Below are 27,021 nucleotides of genomic sequence, written 5' to 3' on the forward strand. Positions count from 1 at the left end.
TATGTATCTTTTTATAAATTACTCACTGACACACTGCAGGGCTATATAATGTTTTTAGTAGAGATGGAAGGTGAGATTTGTTGGCTGACGGAATTAGAAAGATGTAGCAAAAGTTGGTGCATTCTTCTTCCATTGTTCATCAGACCTAAAAATAACTTGTCAACTTACATGGCAGATACCTTACATAGCACATACTTTACTGTCTTACTTGATCCTAAGTGGTAAATGAAACAAGAAAGTGGGGTTGCTATCCTTCTAATTGTCACCATAAAGGATAAGGGCAACAGCTTATGTATCTGTTACCCTTAACATTAAACATCTTCAGATTCTAGACATTTTTCTTTCCAAGGGGGAAGAAAGGGGCCAGAGCTGTGGTGGACTGGCAAGAGAACATATCTTTTCATATTACTAAACCCCCATGCTTGATTATAAAGAACTGAAAAATCCTCTTCTGTGAGGAATCCTAAATGACCCAATAAAATTGACATTAATGTAAACCATTGATTATATATTTTTCCTGCACTAAAACAGGAATGAATTGGCCACGTTGGCCTCTAAATGCTTCTATTTTATAATTAAACCTATAATTCAGGTTGCTGTAATCAGAGAGCAGTAATCTTACCAAAACTACATAACCAAAGCTCTATGGTTCAGAAAACTAAATCATTCAAGAACTTGAATACGGATCACTTATATATGATTCAGATACCTGATTATCATTCCTTTAAAATAAATTTTGAAGAAAACAATGCATTAAGTAATTATCTAATGAGATCAACAATTAAAGTAGTGGCAGCAAGGTAAGAGGTTCCTCCAAGGAACTTTGTCCTTCCTTCTTCTCTGAGTCTTTTAAGTATATCTGAGAACAAGGCAGGTTACTCAGTTGCTTTATAATCGATTGATGACTGTAAGGAAAAGAATAAGGAGAGTTTAAGTGTTTGTGCCTAATTCATTTTACAAAATCAATCATTAAAATTTGAAACGTATTTAAACATTTTTAGAAAAACTATCAACTTAGAAAGAAGGCAAAAAATGTAAGTGGCACCTCCTTACCATGTCATACAAGGGCAAAGGTCACCCAAAGTTTATCTAGATAAAGATACTTAGTGCTGCAATTCACTGTTCACTGTGGATCGAACGCCCCAGGCTTAGTAAGTTACAACTCAACTAGTAGAATTTTGTCAGATAGAGATGCAGATTACTTCTATCCAGTAGAATAAATATTACCAAAACTTACAGTTGACAGTCTATTTGACATAAAACAGTTGTATTTAACCCAGTTATCTTTCCCAAACATTTTTTTTTATTAAATTATATATCTACACCTCTACCTTGATCTCTGCGTCTTAGCTATTTCTTTCTTTGTTTCTTCATTCTGTCATCTTTCTGTCTGTCTGTCTTTCTGTCTTTGTCCTGTCTGGCTTTATTTCTGTCTTTCTTCTTTCTTTCTTCTCTTATTAATTAAAATTAAATAATCTATATGAAATGTATTCATTTTATATTTACATGGCAGGCATGTAATTGAACCATTTGAAAATTAGAGTTTAGTACTTTTGTAGGTCATCCACTGAAACATGCAAGTGGGCCTATCTTATGGAGCCAAGTAAACAACCTTGCTGGAGAAGTGTATGCAGTGTATGTAGTTAAACGGCTTTTTAAATTTGAGCTTTTTTTGTTTGTTGATTGGTTGGTTGGTTGGTTGGTTGGTTGGTTAATAGAGTAAAATCTGAGTGTAACAGCAGAACTTTTAATTTTGCTGACTCTGGGAATCGCAAGGTTTGCTGTTGTTGTTATTTCTACTATATTACGGTTTTGGTTTGTCTTTTTGTTGTTTCTGATTCATGCAGACTGAAAAGCTATTTTCCATTGGTGGGAACTATGGGTAAAAACTGAGTATGATGGTTGACCATTTGATGATCTCTAGTAGGTGAATAGTGGAGATCAATCCTGTCACATGAAAGATGACCGAGAATCTAGTCTATATTTATTTTTGTGGATTTGTCTACTTATGAGTTCAAATGAATTAAGACTTTAGTGAACACCGGCAAACAGAGAAGTTTTCTGGGTCTTGGCCAGATTTAACTTTTATTTGTGGCGGAGGCTGCAGCTCTGAAGCCATAAGCTCAGTCATAGCCCTGATTGTGTCATTGAGGTGAAGGCTTCCATCGTTTCTTTTCTTTAGGTGAATATAAAGTATTTGGTAACTCTGGAGTGAATTAATAAATTGAATTATTACAGCATTTCAATTAAATGGGCTATATTCAGATTGACATATAGAGTATTTCCAAAATTGACAGAAATTAAGGAAACAGAATTTTTAATATTATAAAATGCTTGACTAAAACATAAATTCTTCTCAGTAAAACTGCTTTTTCAGAACATTTAATGAATTCAGATTACTATAATTAAAATGAATCTCTGAACAGATCGGATGGTTTAATAATTTTTGTCTAAGAAGATGAAAAGGCAACATTACGTATTCTCTTTGCTTTTTCATTGTGAAGTATAGCACAAGAATACATTTCATTTTTATGAGATTTAAGTTTATCATAGAGTCCTTTTTAGTCTGAACTTCCTATATGTCTTATTGGGGTCTATTTATCACATAAGCAGACTACTCATCTTTTTTAAAGGTGAATTAGTGTTCAACAAGATTGAATCACAATTCTGATATTTTTATATTTGTTGTATATCAGTTCAAATATTATTTCTAAGATTCTAAGTAATATAAAAATGTGAGTAAATACTTAATAAATTTAATATATTAATATCATTTGCATAGCTGTTTAATTTCTCAGTAATTGGGAATAGTGAAATATTGACTACCAAGTGTGATTTTAAACTTCTACATTTTGCTTTTTATTTTTACGTGTTTCAAGAGATTATACCTTTGGGTAATGTTAAAGAAGACCCTCATTTCGCCACCCTAAAAAGAAATAAAATAAATGCATGTAACAGTGGGAAATTGTATTATATGCAGTCATGAACTTTGATAGCCTACTAAGCTACTTAAGTATGATAGCCATTCCTCAATGAACCACCGCTGAGCATTGTTTTAAATGATATTTTTTCTTTTGGTTAAAAGTTATAATTAATATGAATAATTCATATTATCCTAGGGAAAATGGTTATTGAAAAGCATAAATAGGGAGTAGAAAAATGTAGCTTTTTAAATCAATATATTAATAGAGTAGTCTTCAAGTGTCTGATGATCCCATAACTAAAAGAAGAGAGTGAAAAACAAAACGTGAATGAATATTATGAAAATGTTTGTAAGGCATGCAGAAAGGAAACTTTTACTTGTCTTGGCTTATAATGTCTGCAAATACTAGATCCATACAGACACAAAGGGCTGTACAAATATTTTTGCTAAAATTGGATCAGTTTGATGTGTTTATTTTTGAAATGTTGTGAAGCATTAACTGCCGAATATTAATGCCAAACTGGAATTTGGCTTTCTCACTGTTAAAATGATAAACGATCATCTTTCACCTTCTGTGCAATCTGCCCAGATAGTAGTGCTTCCATGGCCCACTGAAGTGATTTTATCTCAGATAACTTTATCATGCCCTTCATTATTAAAAATAGAACAAAGTTTCCTCACATGTGGAAGAACTCAGCTTTCTTAAAATTATGTTGTTCAGGTATCCCTGTGCTTATCTTAATCTAGTGACCACATATCTTGTGATAAATATTTTGATTTTGCTGTCCCAATATCAGGCCTTCCATCTAGAAAAAGTAAAAATTATAAGGAAAATACTTTTACCTAAAATTGTCTTTTATGTTTCCCAGAAGGCCTCTGGAAAATCATATAGATATGTTCTTTCCTTTATAAAAAAAATACACTAGAAATAGATTTGTTTGTTATGCTCCTATTTTCAATGAGATCAGTACAATTGTAAGACCTGCATAAGAGTTTTCAAATCAGAAAAGATGCTTAGACTACACTAAGTTAAGACTGTGTAGCTAAAATATCATTAATAGAAATATTTCATTGTTGGTACACTCTATAAATACTTGGGAGAATTATCAATGACTTTGTATTTCATTGCTTGTTCTTACTTTCTTGGGAAACATGACCCAATTCTTAGCAAATAGCTATATGCCGTACCTCAAAAAGAATTTTACTCCCACATTCTGATATGGTTAGTGAGTGTAATAAATTGACCACAGTCATTTAGTATAATTATCTAACAGGTTTTTGCTTCCCTCTGATGGTTGCCTGAAGGCTCTGCTTTAAGCTGCTTCTAGAATTTGTAAATTAAACAGTAAAAGGACAATCACAATGCATTGTGGAAAGAATTGTATCAAGTACTTTGAACTAGTGATAATTCAAATGGACTGTTGTGTACAGCTTTGAAGCCCACATCACTTATGTAACTTTTAGACTGTACCAGTGGACCAGTTTTCTTTATAGTCCAGAAACAGATGTGCTCCATGAGAGTGCATTGCTGACCTATAATACAGCAGAATAAGAATTAATTATCCAGGACTAAAGAACTGATGAATAAAATTTAACTATGGTAATTTGTGTGGAATACTGTTGACAACATTTTAATTCTCTATTTTGATGGATATGTGAAGGAGTAACTATCTGTAACCCTCAATTTAGTAGACTATATTTTTTGAACTGAAATGAAATATTTTTAATGTATATGGTTGTCACTGAACCTCTTTGTTCTCTTGCCCTTACCCAGACTTTAAAGACAAACACTTTTTTGAGCCTGCTTACATTTTAGGGAAATAGAGACATTTTCATGCATTCAATAAAAACTTGCCTTCCTATTTATTAATGTTTAATTGGACAAATCGATTGTGTAGCCAAGGCATCACATTTGAAAATGATTCTTATTTAATTAGGCATGGCAAGCCCACTATTAAGCATGGGGTGCTGGGTGGCTCATTCAGTTAAGCATTTAACTATTGGTTTCAGCTCAGGTCATGATCTCACCGTTTGTGAGTTTGAGCCCTGTGTCGGGCTCTGTGCTGACTGTACAAAGCTTGCTTGGGGTTCTCTCTCTCCCTCTCTCTCTGCCCCTCCCCTGCTTGTGCTTTCTCTCTCACTCTTGCTCTACTTCTTCCTCTCTCTTTCTCTCTCTCAAAATAAATAAAAAGAGAAAGAATGGTTGACTTCATATGTGGAGCTAGGACTTCTAGACCATACTCACCAAGGATTTTGTGAAATGCTTTGTCATGTGACATATGGAAACATGTGAATATAGCTCTGGCTTATTACTGGATTTGCAGAGTCCTATTTTGACAAGTGGTAAAAGAGGTTAATTCCTGACAGGTAAGGGACATAAATGGGGTCCCTCAAGAAAAGAGAAATTTACTCAAATTTATGAGGATTGTGCATGAAGTCTGACAGAGAAATTTTCTTGAGGTTGGTTTTCTAGCTTTATAAGAGAAGGTTTTCCAAGCCTAATTTGAGGTTTAGTATAAAAATTTCCAGACAGAAGTTGATTCTCTGGCATTTGTTTTGCTCAATAATGAATGGCTCTAGATTTATAGTCATAACTTGGAGATATTGTGGGTTTGGTTCTAGACCATCACAATAAAGCACATATTACAATAAAGTGAATCACATGAATTTTTTTGGTTTCCCAGTGCGCATGCAAGTTATGTTAAAATAATACCATAGTCTACCAAATATGCAATTGCATTGTTTAAAAAAGCAATATACATACCTTAACTTGGAAATACTTTATTGCTAAATAATACTACCACCTGAGCTTTCAGTAAATTGTAATCTTTTGCTAGTGGAGGGTGTTGCATGGATATTAATGACTGCTGACTAATGAGTGCAGTGGTTGCTGAAGGTTGAAGGGACTGTGGCAATTTATTCAAGTAAAACAACAATGAAGTTTGCTGCATTGATTGACTTCCTTTCATGGGCCAACAATTTCCCTGTAGCATGCGATGCTATTCATAGCATTTTATCCACAGTAGAACCTCTTTCAAAATTGAAGTCAGTGCTCTCAAACACTGCCCCTGCTTTATCAACTAAGTTTATGTCATATTGTAAATCCTCTGTTGTCATTTCCACAATTTTCACAGTGTCTTCACCAGGAGTTGATTCCATCTCCACTTTCTTTGTTCATCTATGAGGAGCAACTTCTCACCTGTTCAACCTTTTTCAGGAGATTGCAGTAATTCATTCACGTCTTTAGGCTCCACTTCTAATTCTAGTTCTCTTGCTATTTCCACCACATCTGCAGTTACTTCCTCCACTGAAATCTTAAATCTCTTAAAGTCATCCATGAGGGTTGGAATCAACTACTTCCAGACTCCTTTTACTGTTGCTGTTTTGACCTTTTCCCATGAATTATGAATGTTGTTAATGATATATAGAATGGTGAATCCTTCCTGTAAGGTTTTCAGTTTACTTTGGCCAAATCATCAGAGGAGGATAGAGGATCTCTAGGGCAACTATATAGCTTTACAAAATGTATTTCTTAATAATAAGACTTGAAAGTCAATATGACTCCTTGATCCATGGGCTGCAGAATAGATGTTGTGTTAGCAGGTGTGAAAACATTAGTTTCATTGTACATTTCCATCCAAGCTGTTAGGTGGCAATGTCAATGAGTAGTAATATTTTGAAAGGAATCTTCCTGAGCAGTATGTCTCAACAGTGGGTTTAGTATATTCAATAAACCATGTTGTAAACAGATTGGCTGTCATCCAGGCTTTGTTGCATTTTTAGAGCACAGGTAAACTAGACTTAACATAATTCTTAAGGGCCCTAGGATTTTCAGTATGGTCAGTGGACATTGGCTTCAACTTAAAGCCGCCAGCTGCTTTGATTCCTAATAATACAGTCAGGCTGTCCTTTGAACCTTTGAAGCCAGGCATTGACTTCTCTTCTTTAGCTATGAAAGTTCTAGGTGGCACCTTACTCCAATAGAAGGCTGTTTTGTCTACACTGAAAATATGTTCTTGACTATATCCGCCTTCATTAGTTCTCCTAGCTAAATTTCTGGATAACTTGCTGTAGCTCCAAATCAGCATTTGCTGCTTCACTTTCACTTCTATGTTATGGAAACGGCTTCTTTCTTTAAACAACATGACCCAAACTCTGCTAGGTTCATATTTTTCTTTTGCAGCTTCCTTACCTTACTCAGCCTTCATAGAATTAAAGAATGTTAGGGCCTTGCTCCGAATTAGGCTTTGGCTTAAGGGAGTATTGTGGCTCATTTGATCTATCCAGAACACTAAAACTTTTTCCATATCGTGAATCCATCAGTTTCATTTTCTTATCATTTGCATGTTCATGGGAGTAGTACTTTTAATTTCCTTCAAAAACTTTTTCTTTACATTCACAACTTGGCTAACTATTTGGCATGGGAGGGCTAGCTTTAGGCCTGTCTTGTTTTTTGGCATGCTTTCCTCACTAAGCTTAATAGTTTCTAGCTTTTGATTTAAAGTAGAGACTTGCCACTCTTCCTTTCACTTTTTGGCCATAGTAGAGTTTTTAATGGGCCTAACTTCAATATTGTGTCTCATGTAATAGGGAGGCCCAAGGAGAGGAAGAGAGAAGGGTAATATCTAGGTGGTACAGCATTAAAACACACACAATGTTTATCCATTAATTTTACCATCTCATAAAGGTGTCAGTTTGTGGTGCCCCCAAATATTTACAATAGTAACATCAAAGATCACTGATCACAGGCCATTATAAAAAATATGATAATAAATATTAAAACCTTTGAAACGTTGTAAAAGTTACCAACATGTGACACAGAGACATGAACGGCGAATGCTGTTGGAAAAAAAAAAAAAGGTGCCTATAGATTTGTTCTGTGCAAGCTTGCCACAAACCTTCAATTTGTAAAAAACTCAAAATCTGTGAAGGCCATAAAGTGAAGTACAGTAAAATGAAGTGTGCCTGTACAGAGCCAACTCAGGAAGATTTGTATGGTTAATGAATATTCTTGTAAAACCTATGTAAATAATCCAGCCCATTCACATTTGTGAGTACGTTTATGAACACAAACACATTTATGAACATAATTATAAACAAATCACATTTTTATGAACAATAAAAATATTTGGAGATTACTTATGATGATAAGGTGATAAAAAGTCAAAACAGATCTGAAATTTAAGTGGAAAGTGTATTTCTAGCTGTTATTTAATGAGAAACAAGTCAAGGGTTATCTTGGAGATTAACTTAGTATGACCTTGTGTGCTACTGATTTACAGTCCCAGGCATTATAATGCTGCATGCTAACTTACAGAGCTTTCCAGAGTAAAGAGGTAATTGATTCCTGTAAGGTGGAACCAGTAATCCCAATGGTTATAGATTATAGCCTTGTTGGACTTTAAATGGTTTTGTATCCAATGGAGGAATCATATACTAGTATGACTATTATTTACTAATAAGTAAATGAAGAACTCATTTACTTATTAAACTGTATACCTCACATTATCCCCCATTATTTAATTAGTTGAACACATTTTAAAATGAGTGTGTTGTATGAGAGACATGTTTCATAATATATTGAAAATTATACTTTAATAAATATTAATACACATATTAAAATGTCTCCAGTTATGCCATTTTCCTACCACTAGCTATTAGTGGAATGTAATTTTAGATACTTTTTCAGCTATATATCTCTACTAGATATATAATCAAGGTAGTCCATGCAAAGATAAGGACATTTGGAAAATTTCCTATTAAAACATTTTAAGTCTTCTGGGAAACATGCCAAAGTGGGAGGATCCTAATCTCACTTCATCCATGGATACAACTAGTAACACCTACATCAGTGTAAATAACCCATAAAACAACTCAGGAACTTGCAAAAAAGACTCTGCACAGCTAAATGTATAGAAGAGACCACATTCAAAAGGGTAGGAAAGGAAGAGACACAGGGAGGACCTAAATGGACCATGGGACTGTCCCTGGTAGGGAGGGGTGCAGCAGGTGTGGAAGGGGGAGAAGAGCACAGCCCCAAGACAGGCACTTCAGCACAGGGGACCTGCACAGAGATGAATTCCCATGATGTTTTGCTTTGAAAACCAGAGGAGCCCAACAATCAGTAGGGTTTAACACCTGGAACTTTAAAAACCACTGGGCCCAGGAGGGCAGTCCCTGCCTTTAAAAAGACAGCACAAGAAATAGCCCCACTGAGATACAACATAGAAGAGCGGTTTGAAAAATGCCTGGGATATACAAGAAGAAAGTATATTTACTAATCTCAGAGCATGTGCTGGAGGGGCAGGGATCACTGGGGGCTTCTCCAAGAATAAAACAGCTGGGGGGTACCATTTCCCTCCCATGTCCCGCAGCCTACTTACATAGACCCTTATAGGATGAACTCAGCATGAACACTCTCCACCTAGCTTACTAACAGTGTTCCCCACCCCCATGTTCTCCCATGGTTGATCCAAGCCTGGGCAGTTTTCCCAGGAATCTGTAGTTCCTCTCTTTCAGCTGACCAGCACAGACTTTGAAACGGTACATGTCCTGCCCCCACATTCTCCTGCAAATGCTCCCAATTTCCAATATGCCATTGGCCACAGCCCATCCAAAGTGGTGTCACAAGCCTGATAGTATGCAAGAAGCCCTAACAGGGACCAGCACCACTCCAAAGTGACTCCTGCCTTGGAGAGAGGGGAAGATAACCACATACAGCAGTCCAACTGCTGCCCCAACAGTAGGCTGGGGGCAGACATCTAGGCTGACTGCAGGCTCCATAATTCAATTAAAGCTTCTCAAGGGACAATGTAGGGAAAGTGTCCTGTAGTTCAGTTCTGTTGCATTACTGGCAAACACCTAGTCTGCCTCAACTCAAGCCCAAGGCAACTCCAGACTGACCACTAACAACATAAGGACCAAACCCTGCCCTCAACAGGCACAGAGAACCATTGTAGACAACTACATTAAAAGCAAACATGACCCAACCACAAGGGTAGGGCACATGCAACACACTTGGGAAACACACCTGAAGTGCCAGGTTCTGGTGAACAGATAATGTTGCACTATAGGACACCACAGGACCTTCTTCAAAGGCACTACTCTCAAGAGCAGGAGATGTAGCTGACTTTCCTAAACATAGAAACAGATACAGAGTTAGACAAAATGAAGAGATCATAAATATTTCCCAAATGAAAGAACAGGACAAAAGCTCAGCAAGAGATCTAAACAAAATGGAGATAAGTAATATGCCTGATAGAGAATTTAAAGTAATGGTCATAAAGATACTCACTACTTGAGTAAAGTGGAGTTCAGGGAGACCCTCAACAAAGAGATAGAAAACATAAAAGAGAGCTAATCAGACATGAAGGATTCAATAAATAAAATTAGAAATACTCTAGAGGGAATAAGTAGTAGACTAGAGGAAACAGAAGATGGATCAGGGACATGGAGGACCAAGTAATGTAAGGAATTGAGATGAACTAGAGAGTTAGAAAAAAAATAATAAATGAAAGTAGACTTAGAGAGCTCAGCAATATCACCAAGAATAATAACATTTGCATGATAGGAATCACAGAAGGAGAAAAGAGAAAAAAAAGGGGGGCATAAAATTGATGTGAAGAAATAATAGCTGAAAACTTCCTGAGTCTGGAGAAGGAAACAAATCTAGATCCAGGAGGCACAGAGAGACCCCAGAAAATTAAACCAAGGAGGCCCACACCAAAGAACATAGTAATTAAAATGGTAAGAATTAGTGACAAAGACAGAATTTTAAAAGCCACAGGAAAAAACAGTTACATACAAGGGAAACCTCACAAAGCGATCAGCTGATTTTTCAGAAGAAACTTTGCAGGCCAGAGGAAGTCACATGATTAATTCAAAATGCTGAGAGAAAAAACCTGCAGCTAAGAATATTCTGTGCAGCAAGTCTATCACTCAAAATAGAAGAGAGATAAAATGCTTCTCAGAGAATCAAAAAGGAATTCATGACCACTAAATCAGGCCTGCAAGAAATGCTAAAGAGGACTCTTTAAGAGGAAAGCAAAGACCATAAATAGGAATAAGAAAAGTGAGGAGCACAACAGAAGTAAAATTAAGTATATCCATTAAAATCAGTCAAGGGATGGGGCACCTGGGTGGCGCAGTCGGTTAAGCGTCCGACTTCAGCCAGGTCACGATCTCGCGGTCCGTGAGTTCGAGCCCCGCGTCTGGCTCTGGGCTGATGGCTCAGAGCCTGGAGCCTGTTTCCTATTCTGTGTCTCCCTCTCTCTCTGCCCCTCCCCCGTTCATGCTCTGTCTCTCTCTGTCCCAAAAATAAATAAACGTTGAAAAAAAATTAAAAAAAAAATAAAATCAGTCAAGGGATTCACAAAATAAAAGGATGTAAAGTATTATACCATATACCTAAAATGTGGACCGGCGGAGGGAATTAAAGAATGGATTTAAACTTAAGCAACTGTCAACTTAATATAGACTGCTAAATGCATAATATGTCACACATATACTTAACTGAAACCTCAAATTTAAAACTGGCAATATATAATAAGGAGAAAGGAATCCAAGTATATCACTAAAGAAATCCAGCAAACCGTGAGAGCCAAGAGCAATAAGAAAACTATAAAAACAATCATAAAACAAGTAACAAAATGGTAATAAATACATAGTATCAACAATTACTTTGACTATAAATAGACTAAGTGCACCATTTGAAAGACGTAGGGTGATAGAATAAAAAAAAAAGTAAATCCTCTCTATATGCTGCCTACAAAAATCTACCTTTAGACATAAAGACACATGCAGATTGAAAATGAAGGGATGGAAGAGCATTTATCATGCAAATTGAAGTTTAAAAAAAGCCAGGATAACAATACTTACCTAGACAAAATAGACCTTAAAACAAAGACTTTAATAAGATTCAAAGAAAGACACTACATAGTCAAAAGGATACAATCTAACAAAAAGATATAAAAATTATAAATATTCATGCACCAAAGGTGGAAGCACTCAGACACATAAAGCAGCCAATAACAAACAAATAAAGAAAGTAATCAATAGTAATACAATAATAGTAGGGACTTTAACACCTCATTTATATAAGTGAATAGATCATCCAAACAGAAAATCAACAAGGAAACAGTGGCTTTGAATGACACATTGGACCAGATGGATTTAACAGATATATTTAGAGCATTCCATCCTAAAACAGCAAAAATATACATTCTTTTCGGGTGCACATGAAACATTCTCCAAAATAGATAACATATTAGGCCACAAAACAAGTCTCAACAAATTAAAAAAAGATTGAATTCCTACCATGCATCTTTTCTGACAAGGCTATTAAGCTAGAAATCGACCAAAAGAAAAAAAAATCTAGAAGGAAGAAAAATACATGGAAGTTAAATAACATGCTACTAAGCAATGAATGGGTCATTCAAGAAAGAGCAAATAAAGAAATACATGGAGGCAAATGAAAATGAAAACACAATGGTCCAAAATCTTTAGGATGCAGCAAAAGTTGTTCTAAGAAGTGTACAGCAATACAGGCCTACCTCAAGAAGCAGAAAAATATCAAATAAACAACCTAATCTTATTACTAAAGAAGTTAGAGAAAGAACACAAGTGCCTGGGTGGCTCAGTTGGTTAAGCTACCCTTTTTGGATTAGGTCATGATCTCACTGTTTGTGAGATCAAGTCCCATTTTGGGCTCTCTGCTGCCAGTGCAGAGCCTGCTTTGGATCCTCTGTCCCCTTCTCTTTTAGACCCTCTCCAGCTCTCTCTCAAAAATAAATAAATATTAAAAAAAAAGAAACGAAAAGAAGATCAAACAAAACCCCAAACTGGTAGAAAGAAGAAAATAAACATTAAAGCAAAAATAAATGAAATAAACACTTAAAAAACTAGAACAGATCAGTGAAACCAGGAGGTATTTCTTTGAAGAAATCAAGAAAAATGATTAGCCTTTAGCCAGAATTAAAAAAAAAGACTCAAAATCAGAAATTAAAGAGAAGAAAAAACAAGTGATATCCAAGAAATGCAAAGTGTTATAAGAGAATATTTGAAAAATTATATACCAGCAAATTGGATAACCTAGAAGAAATGGATAAATTTCTAGAAACATATAATCTCCCAAAGCTGAATTAGATAGACATAGAAAATTTGTACAGACTGATTACCAGCAAAAACAAACAACAACAACAAAAACCAAATCAGTAAGGAAAAAACAATCAATCAAAAGTTCAAGACCAGATGAGTTCACAGGAGAATCTTATCAAACATTTAATAAAGAAGATTTAATACCTATTCTTCTCAAACTGTTCCAAAATATAGAAAAGAAAGAAAGCTTTCAAATTCATTCTACAAGGCCAGCATTACCCTGCTACCAAAGTCAGATAAAGACACAACCAAGGGAGAACTACAATCCAATATCTCTGATGAATATCTCCTCAAGAAAATATTAGCAAACCAAATCCAACAATACAATGAGAAAATTATTCACCATGATCAAGTGGTATTTATTCCAGGAATGCAATGGTGGTTCAATATTCACAAATCAATCAGCATGATACATACATTAATAGAAAAGAGGATAAAAACCATATGATCATTTCAATAGATGCAGAGAAAGCATTTGACAAAGTACAATATCCATTTGTGGTAAAAATGACAACAAAGCAGGTTTATAGAGAATATACCTCAACATAATAAAGGCCGTATACAAAAAATCACAGATAACATCATATTCAATGGTGAAAAACTTAGAGCTTTTCTCCCTAAGATCAGAAACAAGACAAAGATGTCCTCTCTCACCATTTTTATTCAACATAGTACTGGAAGTCCTAGCCATAGCAATCAGACAAGAAAAAGAAATAAAAGGCATTCAAATTGGTAAGGAAGAAGTTAAACTTTCACTATTTGCTGATGACATAATACTATATGTAGAAAACCCTAAAGACTCCACCAAAAAGCTCCTAGAAGTAATAAATGAATTCGCTATGATCACAGGAGAAAAAAACAATATGCAAAAATCGCTTGCATGTCTATACATTAATAATGGAGTAGAAGAAAGAGAGATTAAGAAAAGAATTGCACCCAAAATAATAAAATACCTAAAAATAAGCTTAACCAAAGATGTAAAGACCTGTATTCTGAAAACTATTGATGAAAGAAATTGAAAATGACACAAGCAAATGGAAAGATATTCCATGCTTATGGATTGGGAGAATAAATATTGTTAAAATATACATACTACCCAAAGTAATCCACATGTTTAATACAATTCCTATCAAAATACCAATAGCATTTTTCAGAGAACTAGGCAAACAATTCTAAAATTTGTATTGAACCACAAAAGACCCTGAATAGCAAAGAAATCTTGAAAGGGAACAAAACTGAAGATATCACAATTCCAGATTTCGAGATATATTACAAGGCCATAGTTATCAAAACAGTATGGTAGTAGCACAAAAATAGATGCATAGATCAGTGGAACAGAATAGAGAGCTCAGAAATAAACCTATACTCTTACTGTCAATTAATCTTCAACAAAGGAGGCAATAATATACAATGGGGAAAAGTCTCCAACAAAAGATGCTAGGAAATTGGATAGCTACATGCAAAAGAATGAAACCATACCACTTTCTTTCCAACACCAAACACAAAGATAAACTAAAAATGGATTTAGGACCTCAATGTGAGACTTTAAACCATAAATACTAGAAGAAGCACAGGCAGTAATTTCTCTGACATCAGCCTTAGAAACATTTTTTTAGGTATGTCTCCTGAGGCAAGGGAAGCAAAAGCAAAAACAAACTATTGGGAAGACACTAAAATAAAAAGTCTCTGCATAGTAAAGGAAACTATCAACAACTCTAAAATACAACCTACTGAATGGGAGATGTTTGCAAATGACATATGCAAAAAAGGTTTAGTGCCCAAAATGTATAAAGAACTCATACAACTCAACACACATACACACACGTAAAAAAAAAAAAAAAAAAAAAAAAAAAAAAAAAAGACCACAAATAATCCAATTAAAAATGGGAAGAAGACATGAACAGGTATTTCTCCAAAACAGACATACAGATGGCCGTCAGTCCTATAAAAATATGCTCAACGTCACTAATCATCAGGAAAATACGAAACAAAACAAAAATGACATATCACCTCACACCTGTCAGTATGGCTAAACTTAAAACCACAAGACCCAAGTGTCGGTGATGATGTGGAATGAAAACTGGTGTAGCCACTCTGGAAAACAGTATGGAGATTTCTCAAAAATTTAAAAATACAATTACCATATGATCCAGTAATTTCACTACTGGGTATTTACCCAAAGAATAAAAAACTCCACTAATTTGAGAAGATATATTCATCATGCACCCCTGTGTTTACCACAGCATTATTTAAAATAGCCAAGGTATGGATGCTATTCACATGTCCATCAATAGATGAATGGATAAAAAAGAGGTAATATGTAAACACACACACACACACACACACACACACACAGATATATACAGACAATAGAATATTATTCAGTCATAAAAATAATGAAATCTTGTTACTTGCAACAACATGGATGGATCTTAATGCTAAGTGAAATAAGTCAGAGAAAGACAAATACTGTATGATTTTACTCATATGTAGAATTTAAGAAACGAAACAAAGAAAACAAAGACCAAAAAACATCCCAGATTCTTAACTATAGACAAAAAACTGATGGCTACCCAAGGGGAGGTAGGTGGGGGGATGGGTGAAATAGGTAAAAGAGATTACGAGTACACTTATGATGATCATTGAACCGGGTATAGAATTAGTGAATCACTATTATTGTACACCTTAAACTAATATAACACCATACACTAACTATACTGGAAATGGAATTTAAAATATATATATATATTTAGCGAAAGTAACTTGGGTGGGAAAAAAACTTTTAGGTAATGTTCTAATTATATGAATTTTGACACATTTCTAAGTGACTTATGTATAAGTTAAACATTCATTCTTCTCTATCCTTGACAAGATTATGTTTATTCTCTAGAATTCTAGGTTCTGGAGATATTTGGGGAAATATTCGAAACTTGAAAATTAGCACACAAATGTAAATTACTATTATTTTATCTTACCAGGCTGATAACTGAAATCTTTTTCTATTGTAATATGCTCTATTTTTCCATTACATTGTTGGTATAGTGGTGTTATACCTACTCAGAATTCAGTTATTATGAAAGCCTGTCATTAATTTTAGGTCTATTTCCAGATACCCAACTAATCCCCAAAAGCTTTTATTTTCACAGTGAAATGAACTTATCCTATCATTAGTCCTTGGGCCTTTTGAATAATTGCTGTAAAAGATCATTCTTCTTTTTACCAATTTCATCTTTTGTCCTTGTTCTTTTTAATCTTGCATTATAAATTTTGACTGTGTCTACAGTGGTATTATTTTAAATGCCAAGAGATATGCATATGAAGATCGCCATCTTTATTTTAATAGTAAAGTATATATATGCATATTGACATTGGTAATGGCAAAAATATTATTTCTTCCATACATTCAATGTTCACTAATTACATAAAAGAAAGGAAAATTAAAGGATATCTTTTAAAAGCACAAGAAAAGAGCCTCATTTCTTGTCACCTATTTAACATAATCTCCTTTTTGAGTTTATTTTCCATTCATGGAGATAAATCCTTTGAATGTTGTAATTTCAGGATATTTCTTTTCTACTCTTTTGAGAACACTAGACATTTATCTTAATAGTTATTCAATATAATTTTCAAAATTTTAAGGTAGGCTTTCCAGCAAATAAAAAAAAATAGGTCAGAACTTCCTTTCAGTGATGTTGACAATGTCTTGCTCTGGAAAATATTGTAAAACTACCTATAACGCTATTATTACCACATTTATCTTATCAATGGTGGTTTATTAGAATGAAAAGTGTTATTTAAAAAGTGTTTTTTTTAAGTTTCTTTTAGGAAAGCTGTACTTTTTACCATTAATAAGCAATTTCATTATTACGTGAAGGCAACAATACTTCCTTTACTCTTTATAAAGACACTTACATACCATATGAATGTTATACTTAATTTCAAGGACAATTAAACAAGTTATTTTGAATGTTATTTTCATAACAACATAAAGTATTTCAGCACCATATTTTAATAAAATGTAGTAGTTGAACCAATCTGTTGGCGATCAGAGAAGACAGGAAACCTGCTGATATATATGATTGCTCTAACTTAAGGGGTTGGCAACCTTTAACACTTGTACCAGATGGTGACACACCAGGATATTTGGATTGGCAACCAGCCTCTGGCAGTAGCTCAACCCCCTCTGTCTTTACTACTATTTGGAGTTATTGCTACTATTCCTGGCCATTGGCATAGGCACGATCAATAACGATCTTGGATCTCACAAAGTTACTGTGGCCTCCAGGTATTTCTACCCCATCTGCTCTAAACTCTGTACTAGCAAATGAAAAAAAGGAAAAGATGTTTTAAATCCTGAAAGGGTGTTTTTTTAAATAGTTTTATTATGTGGATTACAGTTCCTGGCACATAAGAAATCCACTGTTTCATTGAGCAGTATCCTCATCAAGTGGTTGCCCTGCCGTGGGGTGACACCCACAATGATGAGGAACTCATAGTTTACCTTTTCATAGCTGAAGTCAAGAGCAAGTAAAAGAATTGAAGTTGGGCTTTAAGACTACACAAGTATTGGCTGTGATGATATAGATGAAAACTTCTGCGGTGTGAAAATTTTATAAACTTGCCCATGATAAAAATTAAGTTAAATAGAATAAAAAGGAGAATAATTATTATTATCAACTGTTTCAGTTCATTTCCAGTATTCCTTGCTTTACTAATCTATAAAAAATGGACGAAGGATATGATGGTAAAATTCCTGACTCTCTACACACACTTTAATGTCTAACATGTGCACTGATTTCTTTTTATTAACACTCCTCCAAACTCATCCAAAATATAGTAGTTTGCTTGTATAATTACAATGACTTCTCTATTTGTTGCCCCACTTCTCTCTCTATTGTTAAACAATCAAACAAAATTTCTCAAAAATAAGTTTGAAATGATGAGGGAGAAAAGCCACTCATTTCAGATGGGAGAAATACACTAAAAAAGAAAAAAAAAATCAAAGTCTCCCACGCAGAAAGAGCCAATGATGTTACCTATAGGTCTAGTCGTTTCAAGGCTGTCAGCAATTCTGGTTGAACACAGTTTGGGTCAGTGTTTTTATTTTTAAGGAAAAAAATATCCATATTCAATTGCAAAATACAGGAATATTCTTATTTTATGCTGGTTTCAAGAAGCAAGGATTTAAGAATGCTTCTTAAAGGGGGACCTGGGGGGCTCTGTTGGTTAAGTGTCTGACTCTTGATTTTGGGTCAGGTCATGATCTCTTGGTTCCTCAAGTGGAACCCTGCATGGGATTCTGTGCTGACAGCAGGGAGCCTGTTTGGGATTCCCTGTCTCTCTCTCTCTTTCTCTCTCTCTCTCTCTCTCTCTCTCTCTCTCTCTCTCTCCACACACACACTCTGTCCCTCCCCTTCCCTCTCTCTTTCTCAAAATAAATAAACATTAAAAAAAAGAGAGAGAGATTGCTTCTTAAAAACACATGATTCCTATTTATGAAGCATTTTCTATTTCTTTGTAATTCAAGGTTGCTTTTAGGAAGATCTGCCACTCTGGGCTCATCTTAAAATGTAGGCCTTTGAGAAATATAACCCTTTTCTTTTGAGAAATATGAAACTCTCATAGTTTGAGAAACTTGATGTGTTCGACCTAGTAGAGAACTAGACTGAAGGCAAAATGTCACCTTTGTTTCCTTTTTCATTCTCTGATCCATTCTCTACCCAAAAGCTAGAATGATATTTACAGAATGCAAGCAGGATCATATTCTCATTAAGACACAGCAATGATGATTTTGTGCACTGGGCATGTATTCCTCCTGCTCTAATGGGTATTAAATAGAATCTGGCCCTTTTTTTTTAGTATATGTGCTATTGAAGCAAACACTAGAATCTGGTCTTTTTATTCTTACAACTTTAACTCATACTGAAAATTTAAATTATCTACATTAGAGCCACACATTTTAAAAGGACAAAAAAATGAAAACTGGCTCCCTAAACATGATTTTACTGTCCACAAATTCTTGCCCAGGGGGAAAAAAAAATCTTAGGTTTCAAAAAGTTCTAGAACTGAAAAACAGGTTACTTAGCTTGGCCTTATCAAGGTAAAAGACTCTTTTATCAGAATGATAGTTCACTCAACTGGATTTATCAAACACCTGTTTATTCTCCTGAGTGCATTTTAAAACCTCAACTCTGTTTCCATCAACCTTAAAATTTTTATATAAGGAAGTTTGTCCATGAAAATAAGCTCTACATTGAAACCTCTGCCTTAAATTGGACTGCAGCAATATAAAAGATATCTTGTCCTTAACCTTGACCTTAGGTATCTGTCAAGGCCGATATCTGTCTTTATACAGTAATTGATCAACAAGGCTCTGCTTAATCAACAGGTTATTTTGGTGATTTTTTTTTAATTTTTTTTTTCAACGTTTATTTATTTTTGGGACAGAGAGAGACAGAGCATGAGCGGGCGAGGGGCAGAGAGAGAGGGAGACACAGAATCGGAAACAGGCTCCAGGCTCCGAGCCATCAGCCCAGAGCCCGACACAGGGCTCGAACTCACGGACCGCGAGATCGTGACCTGGCTGAAGTCGGACACTTAACCGACTGTGCCACCCAGGTGCCCCTGGTGATTTTTTTTAGGAGGTAACTCCTTAAGCTGCATCATAGTATCCTTCATCTCTGGCTTCTCTCCTTGTATTTTTATCTGCTTGAATTATTCCCTTTCTTCAGAAGTCTATATAAGTATTCCCTCCTCAGAGGGACATAGGACCTGCATTTTTCCTACTTTTCTCTATTACAGTCCACTCTCCATTATATTTATAACTATTTGTAACACGAAATGATGTGACTGCTTACTCAATGGTGCTTTGCTTGTTTTCTCTCTACTGATATATTCATGAGGAGCTCAGGAACTACTAAGTTATTCTACATAACTATATCCTGAATAAATGTGGAAAGAAAGAAAGAGACACTGAGGATACAAAACAATGAGATACAGTTCTTATTCAAACACTTCTTGGGGGGTCAAATAAAGAAAATACAGAATTTAATATCTGTTTAGTCCGTGTACATAGGTGCTCCAAAAGTAGTGCGAACTGCAGCAATAAATGCTGATATTAAGAAATAAACTTGACAGATCACCTGCAGTTAGAAAAATGACGTGTCTTGAGTGATTGAAAAGGGAAAGTACTGGCCAGGAAAAAAAAATCTGCTAAAAAGGAGTCTGACCTTACAGTGATGCTGTCAACAACAACGACAAAACAGACAAGTAGTTTCTAAATAGTGCTGAATGAAAAAGTGTTACCGTCAGGCATGAAACCTGATCCCGCACAGTGCCTGACTAGGCACGCAGGGGTGAGGTTTGAAGGATAGGTAATATTGCCAGACCTTTACAACTAAAAGGCATTTACTACGTTTATCCCCTATTAGGAAAGCAAAGTCTCATATAATGTTAATTGAGTGGTGATATATGGGTTTATTGGCACTGGACCGTTATCAATTGATGCATAACAAATTACTCCAAAATTAAGTGACTTATAACAATAAATATTTACTAACTCGAACAATTTATTTTTTAATAGTCAGTAATATTTGAATAACTCTGTATGGCAGCAGATGGTGACTACACTTATTGTGGTCAGCAATGAGTATTATATACAATTGTCAAATCACTATGTTGTACTCCTAAAACTAAAATAACATTGTATGCCAACTGTGCGTCAATAAAAAAAAAAAAAAAGATGTCAAAACATTTTCTTTTTTTTTTTTAATTTTTAAATTTTATTTAAATCCAAGTTAATTAACACATGGGATAGTAATGATTTCAGGAGTAGAATTTAATGACATCAGTTACATATAACACCCAGTGCTCATCCCAAAAAGTGCCCTCCTTGATGCCCATCACCCATTTTGCCCATCCCCCCACCCAATACCCTCCAGCAACCCTCAGGTTCTCTGTATTTAAGAGTCTCTGATGGTTTGCCTCCCTCTCTCTTTTTACCTTAACAATTTCTAAAAGCTGAATTTCAGGACTGACTCAGCTGAGTGGTTATTAAGGGGTCTTTTATGGTGTTTGCCAGGACTGAATGAAGGTTTGACTAGGACTAGGGAATTCACTGCCAGGATATATGTGTGCACACATACATAGATACCTCCATACATATCCATATACAATCAAGCAGTCAAATAGCATTTATTTGATTGGTTGTTTGCTGGAAAATCTTAGCCAATACCAAGCTTCCATAAATTTTGTCAACTCATAAAACCTTAGAAGGAGTTCAAGCCTGATAAGTTTTCTGTGAAAATATATGCTAAATTAGTTTGCTGGAGTAGTTTGCAAGGAGATTTGCCAGGGAGAGCCACAAGGGACAATAGTTCTGTTACTCAGGATATTTGGATCCTAAGAGAAGTATTTCCATAAACCTCAGGGTGTTCTGCTGTGAAGGTCTTCCTGTTCAGGGTACTCACAAATTATGTGTGAACTCAGTTCACACAGGTCTGCTTGCTGGAGGAACAGTGAGACTATGTGAAGAAAAACAGTATTTTTTACTGTTTTAAAAAGATAGCTCTGTAGAAATTCATGAGAGGCCTAGTACTGAAAGGGAGGTCAAGTATGTTAACTGTCGGAATCAGAATCCATGTGAATATACATGTACACACATATATATACACACATGTACATGCACTCACGTATAACCCATATTTGCATGCATAAATACATATATGGAAAAATACATAAATGAGTGTATATATCCAATGTAAGAAAACTAAGAAGTTCACTTGCTTGTCTTACCTCCTATTTAGGGGGAGAAAAGATACTGAGGATGCAGAGACAGTAAAATAGAACAAAGAAAATGTAATTGGAAATGCTGTGAATGGGAAAATTCATCAGTAAGCACATACCTATATGGCTTTCTGGGTTACTGAAAGTAAAATAATCAACAGCATATCAAATAAATGTTTTCTCATTTTATTTTTTACTGTTAATATTTTTATTATTGATACTGTTTATCTCTTTTTTTTTAAAGTTTATTTATATTTGATAGACACAGAGTATGAGCATGAGCTGGGGAGGGGCAGAGAGAGAGAGGGAGACACAGAATCCGAAGCAGGCTCCAGGCTCCAAGCTGTCAGCACAGAGCCTGATGTGGGGCCTGAACCCACGAACTGTGAGATCATGACCTGAGCCCAAGTCAGATGCTTAACCGACTGAGCCACCTAGTCGCCCAGATAGTGTTCATCTCTTATTTCTGACATTTCCATTTGAGACATCGTTTCTCTTTGTCCTCAGACATGATGTCTTTTTCCACTAAGTCCATTAATATATTAATAATAGTTATTTTAATGTTCCTCTGCAATTATTCCAGCATCTGAATCAGCTCCAAATCTGTTGATTTCTTTATTGTTCAATAAGAGGTTTTGTTTTCATTTTTGTTTTAGGTGTATTCCATAATTTTGACTTCCTGCTGGACATTGAACATAGAACAGTAAAGAATGAGATAAATAGCACTTATATCTCCTCTCCTCTTATGCTCTCAGGGCAGGCACTAGGGCCAAGCTAGTTGGAAGATGATCTGGGTTTGGGTACCATTATTGCTTCTATCACCTTCAGTGCAGTACAGTTTCATAGCCTTCTAGTGATGAGCTTCTCTTACCTTCTGCTTTGAGCAGGAACTGGTTGCCTGCAAGTTTTCCTAATCTAATGCTCATGCTCTGTTCTCAACTTTCTGGGGTCTACACCTGACAGAGAGAGCTCCCAACACCACACTCTTGCCCCTCCCCAGTAGCGAAATATCATTGCTTGTTTGTTGGTGCTAGGCAACTTCAGTTCTTGGATGGTCACCAAAACAGTTAAGATTTTGAAGTTTATTTGCATTTTTCTTCTTATTATTTAGGAATGATATACTTTGCAATGCTTTACATTATGAACAAGGGTAGAAAAGCTTACCTTTCTTTTTGAAAACAATTTTCCGGGATATATATTCTTATTTAAAAAGGTTTTCTTACTTAATCCTTTAATATGGCACTCCACTGTGTTTTAGCTTGCATCGTTGGCAAGAAGACTGATATCACTTTTATCTTTGCTCTTTTGTATATAATGTCTTTTCTCTTGCTGTTTTTAATACTTTCACTTTATCACTTTTTTTTTAACAATTAGAGAATGATATATACTTTGGTATGGGTTTCTTGTTATTCTTCAGTCTAGAAATGATCTATCAGAAGAGAGTTAGAGAGCTCACTGGGCTCACCTTGATAGCTTGCCTTCTTTCTTGGATACTGTCTTGCCTTGCAGGTGACCCAAGTGCATATATTTTGAAATTTGCTGTCTCATATATTTTGTTTAAGTTACACTTTGTTTAAGAAAGAAGGGTAAAGTTAGTCTTTTTAATCTCATCTTGGCCTTCACAAGTTTCAATGCACATTTGATTGACACAATTTTTAAAATTTGATTTGCTTTAACAATTCAGTAAAATTTTCTTTAATGAGAACTGTAGATTGAGAAATTATATTTCTATTTTTGTATTTTGTAAATTCTTTTATTTCACTATTCTTAAACAATTTGGATTTCAATATGCAGGTTAATGGGATTAGTGGAGCTCCTTGTAGTTCTTGTAGCTTTAGATCAGGTACACAATCACATATTATATGTAAAAATAATAAAATAGGGTAAAACCACATACTCACCACTTTGCCTATGAGGCCCGCTAAGTGTATAACGAACTAGGTTATTAAATGAACTTCCAGGTATTGAGACACATGCTACCTTATAGGCAACAACATATAAAGAGAGGAATAAAAAAACAACATGAATTAACTTACACAAAAAATTTTGCAATGATAAGGTACTTTCTCTTGATAATTATTAATTATCAAGGCTAAACCATATATACATTTTAAATATACCATATGCAGTGAGGCACAAAATGAGAATTAACTGCCATTCACTGATTTTTAAATTTTTTTTCATATGATTGAGACTCAGTTGGAATAAAGACATTAGTGTTTTCTTCAATGCATTTTTATTCATATATATGTTACCACAAATACATCCTTCAAAGACACAATGTGACCAGATTCAAAGACATACTATAATGTTATAGACTTCAAATTTATGTAAGTTTGAAGCCTTTGACTGAATTATGTGATGAAAAAAATACAAGAATGGAGGAACTTCTGGTTTCCAGTTTGACATGAGAGGATCTTGGAAGTCAGCACTCCATCCTAACACCAAGAAAAAAGCTGAACAAATTAAAAATCAACAACTCTTCTTAGATCCATGAGGGAATTGAGGTCATAGGCCAAACCACTGCCTCCAAAATTATAGAGACAGACAGGTAGGTCATGAGAATCACAACTTGCCAAGAGGAGAAACCTCAATGGGAACCAGTACCCAGGTACAAATACCTATGCTGTAATTGATAAGTTGTTGGAGGTTCATATGGATAAGTAAGATTAAAAACTCCAGGAAGGGCCAGTCTCACATGGGTCCCCCACACTTTTGTCAGTGTTAACTATAAGAGTCCTATCAGATTCTCAATTTGTTCAAAATAATAGTAGAAACCATGTATTCAATGATTATAGCTTATGTGTAACTGAAATGAATAAATAAACAAATGGTAAATAATAGGATTAATAAAACAAGCTCTTTGAATATACGCATGCTTTCCTTCTCAAAGCTTTTTTAAAAGACTTAAAATTATACAAAGTAATAAACATACCAATGCATTATTGGATTTGTGACATTTATAAATGTAATATGTATAACAGTAATAACATAAAAAGGGGAAAGAGAAAATAGAGCTGTATGGAAATAACATTGTAAAATCTCACTGGAATTAAGTTTATTTATACATTTAATACAAATACTGATAAGGTAAGATATATATGTAAACCTAGGGCAACCACTAAGAAAATTAAAAAAAATACAATGAAGCGCTTCTGGGTGGCTCAGTTGGTTAAGCGGCCAACTCTTGATTTCGGCTTAGGTCATGATCTCACAGTTCATGAGTTCGAATCCCACATTGGGCTCTGTGCTATCAGTTTGAGATTTCCTCCCTCCCTCTCTCTCTGCCCCTCCCCCCCCACATATGCTTTCTCTCTTAAAATAAATAAATGTTAAAAAAAAAAAGTGAAAAAAATCATCAAAGAAATTAATATGTTACCCTAGGCAATACTCACTTAATGAAAAATGAAACAATTAGGGAGGAATAGAGGAGTAAAACAAACAGGATGTAAATATAAATCCAACTATATCCATTTTAACACTGTGAATGGATTAAAAACCCAATTGAAAGACAACTGCTTTTACATAGGAGTAAACAAACAAACAAGCAAACAAACATTGTTTAACTATGTACTGTCTATAGGAGGCACATTTTAGATGCAAATACACAAACAGATTGAAAGTAATGGATGGAAATGATAAATTATTCAAATATCACCTATAAAAAAGTCGGAATGCTGATAGTATTATAAGAAGAAACTAGACTTTAAAACAGAAAGTGCTGCAAGGTATAAAGAGGAACTTTTTAAACACTACAAGTGTTAACCCATTAGAAAATATGACAATTATAAACACACAGAACCTGACAAGAGAGCCCCGAAGTACATACAGCAAAAGCTGACAGTATAGAAAGAAAAAATTGGTAATTCAAAAATAATACAGATTCAATATTACACTTTCAATAATGTGTAGAACTAGGCAAAACATCAACGAATATGTCCATATCAGTTACTATCTTCATCCAATCTATTTATTCTTTTCCCTCTTGTCTATCGCTACCATAACCTCACATATATTCTTCAGGCTTCTGATAATAATTAGCAAAATCTAGATATTCTCCTTCAGTTCAGACTTCAAAATTGTTTGCTAGGGCATTAGAGATCCAGCTCTGATTTAGGACTGGATGCAGAAACATGTGGTAAAAATGTGTAAGGTATAGGGCATGTTCTTTTGTAAGGAAAATACTTAAGGTAAAGTAATTGCGAGGTCTTCATACAAGATAGGATTAGTCTTAATGGACACGGGAAAAGCAGAAACATCTGTATCCAAGATGTGCACACTCATTTCAATTCATCAAGATGTCTTTACTACAATTATGTAGGTCTCAGTCTTTCTGATAAATAAGGGAAATTTTACTTAGTACATCTGGAATGGTTGTGAATTTAACTTACATTGTAATACAGTGCTTGCCATATCATATCAGAATTCATTGTCTTTTTTTTTTTTCTGCAAGATTTTCAAGATGTAAGATCTTGTAGAGTAGTCATAAGAATAGAAATTTGGTCCACAGAATTTGCCTTGAGCTCAGAAGCTAAAACTTACAACCTGTCATTTACCTTTTTAAATCAAGTTCCATTACAAGGAGCCATCCTATCTCAATTCTGTTACGAAATACTGCATCATTCATAGATCAACGTCAGAAGCACAAACGACTCCAGTTATTTTAAATAGGAAAGGAATTAAAACAGGCATGTTGGTGTTTACAATATTAGTGGGAGTTCTGAGGGAGAAAGTTCTAGATTGGATCATCTAAGAATGATTCACAAAATAATGCTGGATTGCTCCACAGAGGCTTGCATTAGTGTGTGCCTACGGCGAGAAGCGGCAGTCATTCCTGATATAACTACTTCTCCCATCTGGGAAGCTAGAGAATGGACACTGGAAAGACTTTTGCTACAGAATGACTTCATGTCTCCCCTGTATTACTTACCAGACCTAACAGCAAGAAGTTGTAGGAAATAGTCTTGGGGCTCATTCCATCCTTCAAATCTCAAGAGTACATCTCCTTGCTAAAAATGTACTTTATTTCCAACCTCTTCTAATAGGTAAAAGTTAGAATGGGGGGGGGTAACTTTACACTTAATCCAGACTGTCCAGGAAATAAATAGAGTCTATATCATAGTAATTCTATTCCCATGTAAAAATACACATGAATTGCA

The 27,021-nt window shown here is 34.9% G+C and overlaps 1 pseudogene; it reads right to left on the reverse strand.

Moving 5' to 3' along the window:
* Positions 1-2,023: 2,023 nt before the first annotated feature.
* The window catches only part of LOC124508327 (tigger transposable element-derived protein 1-like), a 41,385-nt pseudogene continuing 16,387 nt past the window's right edge, over positions 2,024-27,021 (reverse strand).

This window comes from Lynx rufus, unplaced genomic scaffold (assembly GCF_022079265.1).
Source record: "Lynx rufus isolate CCGP_SWC_20201006 ecotype Redwood Valley unplaced genomic scaffold, mLynRuf1.p SCAF_13, whole genome shotgun sequence".
Classification (NCBI taxonomy): Eukaryota; Metazoa; Chordata; class Mammalia; order Carnivora; family Felidae; genus Lynx; species Lynx rufus.